The sequence below is a fragment of the Suncus etruscus genome, chromosome 10, assembly GCF_024139225.1.
Source record: "Suncus etruscus isolate mSunEtr1 chromosome 10, mSunEtr1.pri.cur, whole genome shotgun sequence".
NCBI classification, from domain to species: domain Eukaryota; kingdom Metazoa; phylum Chordata; class Mammalia; order Eulipotyphla; family Soricidae; genus Suncus; species Suncus etruscus.
This window is the reverse complement of record NC_064857.1, coordinates 52,742,493-52,753,490: the sequence shown is the minus strand read 5'-3', so window position 1 is coordinate 52,753,490 and position 10,998 is coordinate 52,742,493.

Here is a 10,998-nt window from a genome sequence, read left to right as displayed (position 1 = left end):
CTTCTATTATCCTATGTGTTCCTTATAAAAATAAACACATGCTCTTGAAGCTATAACTCTACATCTCAAAGCAGGGTATGACCGCTCAAAGCAAGGAACTTTGACATTTTCAGAAGAATATGGAATTTATTCTAATTTAAATAAGAAATTAAACTGTTAACACATTTGGAATTTTTAATGATTAACCATACTAATATTTGTGATCATAATAATCATGATTCTTGGTTGTGACTGTAGAAGATGAATTAGATCTGAAGAGTCGTTTATATTCTGTATTTTTAGGTGTATCCTTTGTGGCCGTACTAGTCAGGGGACAGTGACTACAATCTCAGGTCCCTGGGTGTTTACACACTGGTGCTGGAAAAGCATGTCGTCCCTGGGTGTTTGCACACTGCCAATAGGGCGAAATGGTGGCTTGTATACAAAATGACTGGAGGCTCTATTTTTAGCAATTTATTCCAAGCAACTCATCAGATATGCACAAGATGAATGTATGCATAAAAACATTCTACACAGGCTTATTCATAGCAGTAAAAACAGAGATGTGACTATTAGCAGCAATAAGAATAGCAATATATATCTTAATTTTAACATTTTCTCCCCTCTCTTCCCTTCATTGTTGTTGCAATGATTGGGCATCATACACATGTCTAGCTATGGTGCTTGCACTTTTTTTTTGATAAATCTTTATTTAAGCACTATGATTACAAGCAAGCATGTTTGCACTTTTTATAAAACTGTGGTCCTTGCTGGGGTTTGCACCCTTATAATTATGGTACATTCAGTGACACCAGAGATTGGCCTTCTGCTTCTTAGAAGACAGGTCCTATAAACCATTGCATAAACATCCCCTCCCTTGTTTTATTTTTCTTTTTGTGGATTTGCTGTTGATTGATTTATGTATGTTAAATCATCCTTGCATTTCTGGAATGAAACCTACTTGGTCATGGTGTATGACCTTGTTAAGGATTTGGATCATATTTGCTAGAATTTTGTTGAGGATCTTTGTATCTGTGTTCATCAAGGATATTGGTCTGTAGTTTTCTTTTTTTGCAGCATCTCTGTCTGGTTATTGTAGTTGGGTTCAGTCATAAAAAGAACAGGTCTAAGAAAAATAAAAACCAGATGATCATGTCAATAGATGCAGAGAAAGTATTCGATAAAGTCCAACACCCATTCTTGATAAAAACTCTCATCAAGATTAGAATGCAAGGAACTTTTCTCAATATAGTCAAGGTCATCTACCACAAGCTAATGGCAAATATTATTCTCAATAGAGATAAACTAAAAGCCTTTCCTCTAAAATATGGTACAAGACAAGGGCTGCCCTTTCTCACCACTCCCATTCAACATAGTATTGGAAGTCCTTGCCATAGCGATTAGGCAAGAAAAAGATATCAGGGGAATCAAGATAGAATTGAACGGAATCAAGCTCTCACTGTTTGCAGATGATATGATACTATGTTTAGAAAACCCTTAAAGACTCTATCAAAAAGCTTCTAGAAACAATATATTTATATAGCAAAGTGGCAGGCTACAAAATTAACATGAAAAACAATGGCCTTCTTGTACACCGAGCATGATAGAGAAAAAATGGACATTAAAAAAAACAATCTCATTCACACTAGTGTCAATCAACTTAAATATCTTAGAGTCAACTTAATGAAAAAAAGTGAAGGGCCTATACAAAGCAAAGTACAAAACACTGCTTCAAGAAATAAAAGAGGACACAAGGAAATGGAGACACATACCCTGCTCATCGATTGAATTAACATAATTAAAATGGCAATACTAACCAAAGCTTTGTGCAGATTTAATACAATCTTCTAAAGATAACCATGATATTCTTCAAAGAAGTGGATCAAACACTCCTGAAATTTATTTGGAGCAATAGAGATTAGGGCTGGAAGAACTGGCTCATGATATGAATCTTACCACAAAAAGTGGTGAGTGCAGTTAGAAAAATAACTACACTGACAACTATCATAACAATGTTAATGAGTATAAGAAATAGAATGTCTGTCTCAAATACAGGCGGGGGTCAGGGGAAGAGAGAGATTGAGGACATTGGTGATGGGAATGTTGCTCTGGTGAAAGGAGGGTATTCTTTTTATGACTGAAACCCAACCACAATCATGTTTGTAATCAAGGTGCTTAAAGATTAAAAATTTAAAGCAAAGAATATAATATATATATATATATATACACACACACAATAGAAAAATTACTCAGCTACAAGAAAAGATGTTTTGCCTTTTTTTTTTTTTTTGGTTTTTGGGCCACACCCGGGGATGCTCAGGGGTTACTCCTGGCTATCTGCTCAGAAATAGCTCTTGGCAGGCTCTGGGGACCATATGGGACACCGGGATTTGAACCAACCACCTTTGGTCCTGGATCGGCTGCTTGCAAGGCAAATGCCACTGTGCTATCTCTCCGGGCCCAGTTGTTTTGCCTTTTGCCATTAAAAAAAATTTCTCAGAATATTAGAAGTGCTTCTGTATTTAAAAATTAATGCTTTTTGGCATTTTATTCCAATTCAGGTTTAAAAATGCCACCATTACTCTTGAGGTTATAGTTAGAAATTTTTCCTATTAAAAATATAGATAATAATGAAAAAGAAAAAAGAATTTTTTCTTTCCTTTTTCTTTTTTTTTTTTTTTTTGGTTTTTTTTGTGATACCAGAGATGAAACTCAGGCTCCCACATAGGCAAGTGCTCTACCACTGAACTACAACTACTCCAGGTTTCATATTAAATAAGACTAATAATAATAACAATTAATAATAATAATTTAAAAGCCCTCATCACCATGATTCAATTTAGAAAACTAGATAAAGTTGTTAAATAGGACCAAAATGTGGCCCAAATTGGCACAAAGTAAAAAAAAAAAAATCTTCTTCCTCGCAAATTTTCCAGCCCAAGCCAAATTAAAAAATAGAAAAGAGATGTCTATCTCCACATGCCAGAGGCATCAGAATATCTAATCCTGCCTTCTCCTATGATGCTTGTTTTCCACTCAATTTTTTATTCCCATCCCTCCCCCCTCCCTAAGGGTCACAGTGGTCCTGACACCTGACTTTTCTGCATTCCTAAAGACCAGTAGCTTTATTTAGCACCTTGGCTCTCCATGACTATCAGAATGACCTTAAGGCAGCTACTCAATTCTGCAGAATGTTTATCTCTGTTGGTATCTAGTCGGTGAGAATTAAAGCATCATCAGGCATTGGAGCTGGAGGGGACTTTTATCAACTCATGGAGTCCATTCAACCTGTGTTCTGTGGCAGGAAGAATTGTCTTGTCCTTGGTGGGTCCAGGATATTTCCCTAGAGTCTGAGAATATTAAAAGCTCTCACAACTCATATGTTTACTTTTAGTTCTTCACATATAGTCAAAGTTTTAAGGCATATAGAGGAGACTGAAATCTTTCTATGATGAATACAAAGAAAAAATTCATCAGGGATGATAAATAGAGACTATGTAATAAACATATTCTCATCTGGTCCTAAAGCAGCCCATCCATTGGCTAGTCCAAAACCAATCCTATTTTCTTCATTAAATATTTTACTGAGATATTGGGCTGGAGGTATATCATAGCAGGTAGGGCACTTGCCTTGAATAAGGCAGACCCAGATTCAATTCTCAGCACCCCATAAGATCCCCTGAGCACTGCCAGAAGTGATTCCCTAAGCGCAGTTAGAAGTAATTAAGCTCTAAGCATAAGCAGAATGGCCCCTTCCTCAATTTTTTTTTAACTGAGTAATATGGGGATTTCCACAGTGAGCTATGGGACCATCATATCTCCTCCATACATACTATGGCTGGATAAGTGTTGCCACTCTCCTACCTCTCTCAACCATCTCCCTTTCACCTGCTGGCCTCAACTAGGGACTTAGGTAAGACTGCCACCTCCAGAAATCTTTGGAAAGCAATGGTAAACACTGTTGTCTCTCTCTGGGTGTGTGGTTTAGGAGGTTGGAGGAGTAGTCAGGGTGAAGAGAGAGGCCAGGAAAGGCAGGAGAGATGTGGACATTTTTCCAAATCAGGTTCATTTGTAAATTTAACGGTATTCATACAGGATATTTATAATTAAGAAGACAACAAGAAAATTTATGCAAGTTTCTATTTGTTTTTCCTTGTGAGGAGAGCAGAAACACAAGAGCATTTTAGAAAGGTGTTTTAAATTCTGCTGCACCCAAATGACAATTAACCAATTAGATGATTTCAAAAGAAAAAAAAATCTAATCTGCCTGTGAATTGAGTGAGGAAAGATGATGGAATTTGTCTAAGGAGCTCACCAATTTAATGCTTTTGCCATGGAGATTATAGCTATTGCAGCATGGGGACAAGGGCTGGCTTGAAAAAAGGGTGGGTATTCATTGAGCATTCTGTTCAGGCAACTGCCCATTATCCAGGGAGTGGATGATCCAGTTTGGGGATTTTTCATGCCTCTGGCTTCTCCTCCCTTCTACTGTCTGCCCTTTGGCCACATTAGAGATCAAATTAGCATGTCTTTGAGAGGATAGAGGGAGAAAGGACAGGTAGAATTCAAATTGGTCAATTTTGCAGCTTGTTCGCTATTCTAATACATAAGATCAAAACCAAAGGCTAACGTGAGGTTTGGATTATCAGTGGATTATATTTAATCTATACCAGACCTCCCCTCCATTACTGGAGAAATTAAAGTCAGGTGAGGACTCACTATAATTTACATGGACGTCAGGGCTCAGGATTGAGAGCCTTGTCCAGAATCCCAAGCACTTCCATGTTAGAGTTTTCAGGGCTGGAAAGAGCCTGAAAGATGATTCTGCCTTGGAAAATCAAGGCTCTGAAATCTGAATGGAAGTGGACGAGGTCACACCACTAGAGCTAGGGACTAGTAAACAACTAGAAACTGATAATTCTGGCCAAGAAGTAATAGATACTCTTTCGTATCCCTATGGTCTTGTGGATGCCTCATCAAATGGAAACCATGATCACTACTATGTACTGCTGCAGAGATAGTTCAGACTTCTGAACTCTGGAAGTAAGCAAATACCAACTCTAGTACCGCTAAAAATTATAGTTCTGACCAGGAAGATGCCTCAAATTGGTGCAGTCAGTACATACCTTGCAGGTGGGAGTCTGATTTGAACCCTGGTGTTTCCTGGTCCCAAAAACATTGCCAGGAGTGATCCCCTCCAAGGATTGTGGCAGAAGTGCCCCCAAAAACTGCTGGGGATGCTCCTTTCCAAAAATGAATAAAAAGCCAAGTATTCTAATATACATATTGATCATAACTATTATGTACAACATTAGAGGGTAGGACCAGTAAAAGGAATTAGATCCTCTTGAGATCAGAGAATAGCCAAGACAGAAAGCCAAGACAGTTCTTTTGCTGGTAGTGATAGCATGTATTTTGCAGGCAGCTGACCCAGGTTCAATCTCTATCCCATAAGGTCTCCCAAGCCTTCCAGGAGTGATTTGAGCACAGATACAGGAGTAACTCCTGAGCACAGCTGGGAGTGCCCCCCAAAAAAATAAAAAAAAGGAAGGCTTTTGCTTCTATTTTGAAGGTTACAACGGTGTCAGCTTCACCCAGGTTTTTAAGGGAAGCTGATAGGGCTTTAGGGGCTGGTGGAGGTAGAGAAATTCCTCCCACAATTATGTGTGTTGTTGGCTTTTGTGGTTCCATACACTGTCTCTGAAATATCCCCATGTCCCCCACCAATTTTCTACATGGAAAGAGCCAATGTGAGACCTTGAAATTTGTATGGTTAAATAAGATAATACAAGTACATAACAAAAAGAAAAAAGGATTAGACCTTGTTCAAAAGGCTGAGCACAAATTTGGCATATTGGAGGCTGGATTCAATCCCCTGTGCTGCAAGGTCTCTTGAGCACCATCAAGAGCAACCTCCAAGCACTGATCTAGGATTAGCTCCTGAGTTCCAAAGTTGATTCAAAAAAGAGAGGTGGAGCACAATTGATCTAATGAAGGTCAGACGAAGGCCCACCTAATTATGTTCTGAGGAGCTGTTTGGAGACCACAATCCTCTCCATCTACAGAATCTAAAACAATCCCAGCAACATGCTTCTACCAGGCTGCTACCATATTGTTTACCTGCTCAGAGAAGCAAATTTCCACCCTCTGTGCAAGTCTCCAAAGCAAGAAGGGCAGGATTCAGGCTCTCCATCTCATAATTAGCCTCGAAGCATCCACTTCCCCCAAGTCACTGCCTACTCCTACAAGGCAAGCAGCCTAGTGAAAGCCCACAGAAAAGAACAATGTTCTACAGGGTCTCCTAAGGCTACCTGCAGTAGGATCAAACTGCAAACTTCAGATTCCTTGACAGGAATGAGATCAGGACAAACAGATGAAGTTTCCTTCAGTGCATTAGAGTTGGGGCTTATGTTGTTTGCACAATGAAATTCCACATGTAAAACACATTCTTAGGGCTGGAGACATAGTACAGTCAGGAAGGCCCTTGACTTACACACAACAGATCATGATTCAAGAGTTGGCACAACATATGGCTCCCCAGTACCCAAGAATGATCCCTGAGGACAGAAATTTGATAACCAACACAGTTTGGTCCTATGATTTTTGATATGTGCATTTTCACTGGTGTGTAATGATATCTCATTGTTGCCTTGATTCAAATGTCCCTAATATGTAATATGAGGCACATTTTCCATGTGCCTATAAAGGGAATCTATTTGCCTTCTTCTGAAAAGTGTCTTATTTCTTCTCTCCATTTTTATAGAGCTTTTTGAAAAATATTTTTGTTTGATCTTTATGAGTAGATTTTATTATTCAAAAGAGTGCATTTGCACCACTATTTATTATTGCACTTAACACAGTAACTAGGATATGGATTCTACCTAGGTGCTCAGTGACAGATAAATTGGTTATGAAGATATGGTATATATGTATACATATGCATATATACACATAGAATATTATACAGGTGCAAGAAATGATGAAATCATGAAATTTTCTGCAACTTGGTTGAAACTAGAAGATATCATTTTGGGTGAAGTAAACCAGAATAAGAAAGACAAGCATGTCTCACTTATCTGTTTTATATAAAATACCTGGATGAGGAAATGTAATGTAGAAAAATGGTATGCCCAAATTACCCTTGACCCCAGAGCTTAGGGAAGAGGAGTACAGAGAGGGAAAGAAATCAAGGTGAGATGGGAATAGAAGGAATTTTTCTCAATATAATTAAGGCCATCTACTGAAAGCCAATGGCAAATATTATTCTCAATGGAGATAAACTAAAAGACTTTCCTCTAAAATCTGGTACAAGACAAGGCTGCCATCTCTCACCAGTCCTTTTCAACATAGTGCTCGAAGTTCTTGCCATAGTGATTAGACAAGAAAAAGATATTAAGGGAATTCAGATAGGAAAGAAAGAAGTCAAGCTCTAACTATTTGCAGATGACATGATACTATTTTTAGAGTCTAAAGACTCTACCAAAAAGCGTCTGAAACAATATATTTATATAGCAAAGTGGCAGGCTACAAAATTAACATGCAAAAAATCAATGGTCTACTTGATGGCCTTCTATGATAGAGAAGAAATGAACATTAAAAAAATCCTATTCACATTAGTGTCACACAAACTCAAACATCTTGGAGTCAACTTAACAAAAGAGGTGAAAGACCTATATAAAGAAAACTACAAAACTCTACTTCAAGAAGGAAAAGAGAACACAAGGAAATGGAGACACATACCTTGCTCATGGATAGGGAGAATTAACATTATTATAATGGCTATACCCCCCAAAGTACTGTACAGATTCAATGCAGACCTCTAAGAATACCCATGACAATCTTCAAAGATGTGGATCAAGCACTCCTGAAATTCATTTGGAACAATAAACACCCACAAATAACTAGAGAAGCCCTTGGGAAAAGGAATATGGGAAGCATCACTTTTCCCAATTTTAAATTGTATTACAAAGCAATAGTCATTAAAACAGCATGGTATTGGAATAAAGATAAACCTTCAGATCAGTAGAATAGACTTGAGTATTCAGAGAATGTGAATCAGGCATACAATCAATTAATTTTTGATATAAGAGCAAGAAATGCAAAATGGAGCAAGGAAAGCCTCTTCAACAAGTGGTGGTGGCACAACTGGTCAGCCACTTGCAAAAAAGCAAACTCAAACCTCCATCAAACACCATATACAAAGGTCAAATGCAGGGACCGGAGAGATAGCATGGAGGTAAGGCATTTGCCTTTCATGCAGAAGGTCATTGGTTTGAATCCCGGCATTCCATATGGTCCCCTGAGCCTGCCAGGAGCGATTTCTGAGCGTGGAGCCAGGAGTAACCCCTGAGCACTGCTGGGTGTGACCCAAAAAACAAAAAACAAAAACACACAAAAAAAAAGGTCAAATGCAAATGGATTAAAGACCCAAAACCATAAGGTATATAGAACAACACGTAGGTAAGATATTCCATGACATTGAGACTAAAAGCATCTTCAAGGAGGAAACAGCACTCTCCAAACAAATTGAAGCAGAGATAAACAGATAAGACCATATTAAGCTGAGAAGTTTCTGCACCTCAAAGGAAATAGTGCCTGTGATACAAAACCCATCCACAGAATGGGAGAAATTATTCACCCAATACCCATAAGATAAGGGGGTAATATCAAAGATATACAAAGTACTGACAGAACTTAACAAGATAAACATCTAACCTCATCAAAAAATGGGGAGAAGAAATGAACGAACAGTTTCTCAAAGAAGAAATACAAATGGCCAAAAGGCACATAAAAAATGCTCCACACCACTAATCATTGGGAGACGCAAATCAAAACAACAATGAGGTACCATCTCATGCCACAGAGACTGGATTACATCACAAAGAACAAAAACAATAAGTGCTAGCAGGGATGTGGGAAACTTTCATTCACTGCTGGTGGGAATGCCTCTAGTCCAGCCTTTATGGAAAACTATATGGAGATTTCTTACAAAACTCGCATATAATCCAACTGTACCACTCCTAAGGATATACCCTATGAATACAAAAATACAATTCAAAAATGCCTTATTTACACCTATATATTTATTGCAGTGTTATTTACAATAGCCAGATTCTGGAAACAACCAAGATGCCCTTCAACAGATGAATGGCTAAAGAAACTGTGGTACATATACACAACAGAATATTATGCAGCTGTCAAGAATGATGAAGTCATGAAATTTGCCTATACATGGATGTACATAAAATGTACTATGCTGAGTAAAGTAAGTCTGAGGGAGAGAGATAGATACAGAATAGTCTCACTCATCTATGGGTTTTAAGAAAAACAAAAGACAATATTGTAATAATTCCCAGAGACAACAGAGATGGGGGCTGGAAGGACTGGCTCTCATTCTGAAGCTCACCACAAAGGTGGTGAGTGTAGTTAGAGAGATGACTACACTAACTATCATGACAATGTTAATGAGTGAGAGAAGTAGAATACCTGTCTCGAATACAGGCAGTGGGTGGGGAAAGAGGGAGATGAGGGGCTTTGGGTGGGAATGTTGCTATGTGAAGGGGTGTGTTCTTTTAATGACTGAACCCAACTACAATCATTTATTTAATCATGATGCTTAAATAAAGAAAAAAAAGAAATCAAGGTGAGAAGGAAAAAGATGAAATAGGGAAGTAATGGGGGAGCAGAAATTGGGGCTTTGAATATATTGGTGATTTGGGAAAGTGTTATAATTATATATTTAAAGCATAGACTCAATAGCACTGAAAATATGAGATCTAAGCTGCAACCACCAAGCTCTATAATGTACCTGTAAAGGTGGCAGGTAGAAGTTGGGAATGAGGATGAGAGAATGGGGATAATGAAGTATGAGAACACCTGTCATGGGACTTGACACTGGGGTTGGGATTGGTGTTAAAATATTATAGATCTAAAATTCAACTATCTAAAATGTAGCAGATCATTTTTCTTTAATTAAATTTTTAAATGTAAAGAAATATGATATTTAGAGTTATTCAACTGAATAACTTGGTACATAACAGTTCTTTAATTTTAAAAAAGAACCTCACCTAGGATAAGCCTCAAGCACCAACAGGAGTGGCCTAAAAAACAAAATCAACAAACAAACCAAAAATAAAACAACCCTAGATTCTTTTTGGAAGTGGGTAACTGTCTGTCCTCTGTTCCTCATAGCGCAGGAAGAAGGTTTGGCTTTAAACTGCAGGCCAAGAGATACTCATCCAACAAGCCTCCAAGAACACCTTGATAAGAAGGAACTAGGATCCAATGAGACCGTAGGCTATCCTATCCAAGCCCCCAACCTTCTCCACACACACATTGAGCTGAAGGCACTTCCACCGTTAAGTGGGGAGGGTTTTTATTCTCCTGGAGATGCCAAACCCACTCCATATTCCAGGCTCCTCCATTTAGTACATGAGAGAGGCAGAAACACTCTTGTTCTGGCCACCTCCCCTCCTGCATTCCCTCCTGGCAAATGCCAACTGCAGGAAGCCAACTGTTAAACACATAAAAGCAGCCCTGCCTGGGAACAGGCATATATAGGGGAAAATACTGTCCAGGGAGAAATGACTCAGCAACAACTGCCTAAATGTCCTGGTCTAACTAAAATGCACCCTCCCTCTGAACTTCAGGCCACTATCCTTGGGTTTGGGCTATTTCTTTCCCTGGAGAATCCCATCGGCCAGTGGGAAAGGTGGCCTAATGGGTGCTGTGTTGACACAGCAATTGCATGACATGTTCCAGGAAAGCAGGTTCAGCACATAAGATGAATTTTTCTCTGAACTGTATGGTTTCCCATGTTTCATAAAACAAACTGGGGGAAGTTTGTTTGACAAGTGAGCTTGCTCAGAGCTCCCTTCCAAAGATGAACATGAAATGACCTCAGCCCCAGTCAAAACTCAGTGCCTCTGCAGAGACATAGAAGCTGCTGTCCCCCATGACTGCCCGACTCTCCTGTCTCCAGGCTCTCCATCTACCCAAAACATTCCAGTTCCTTATTCT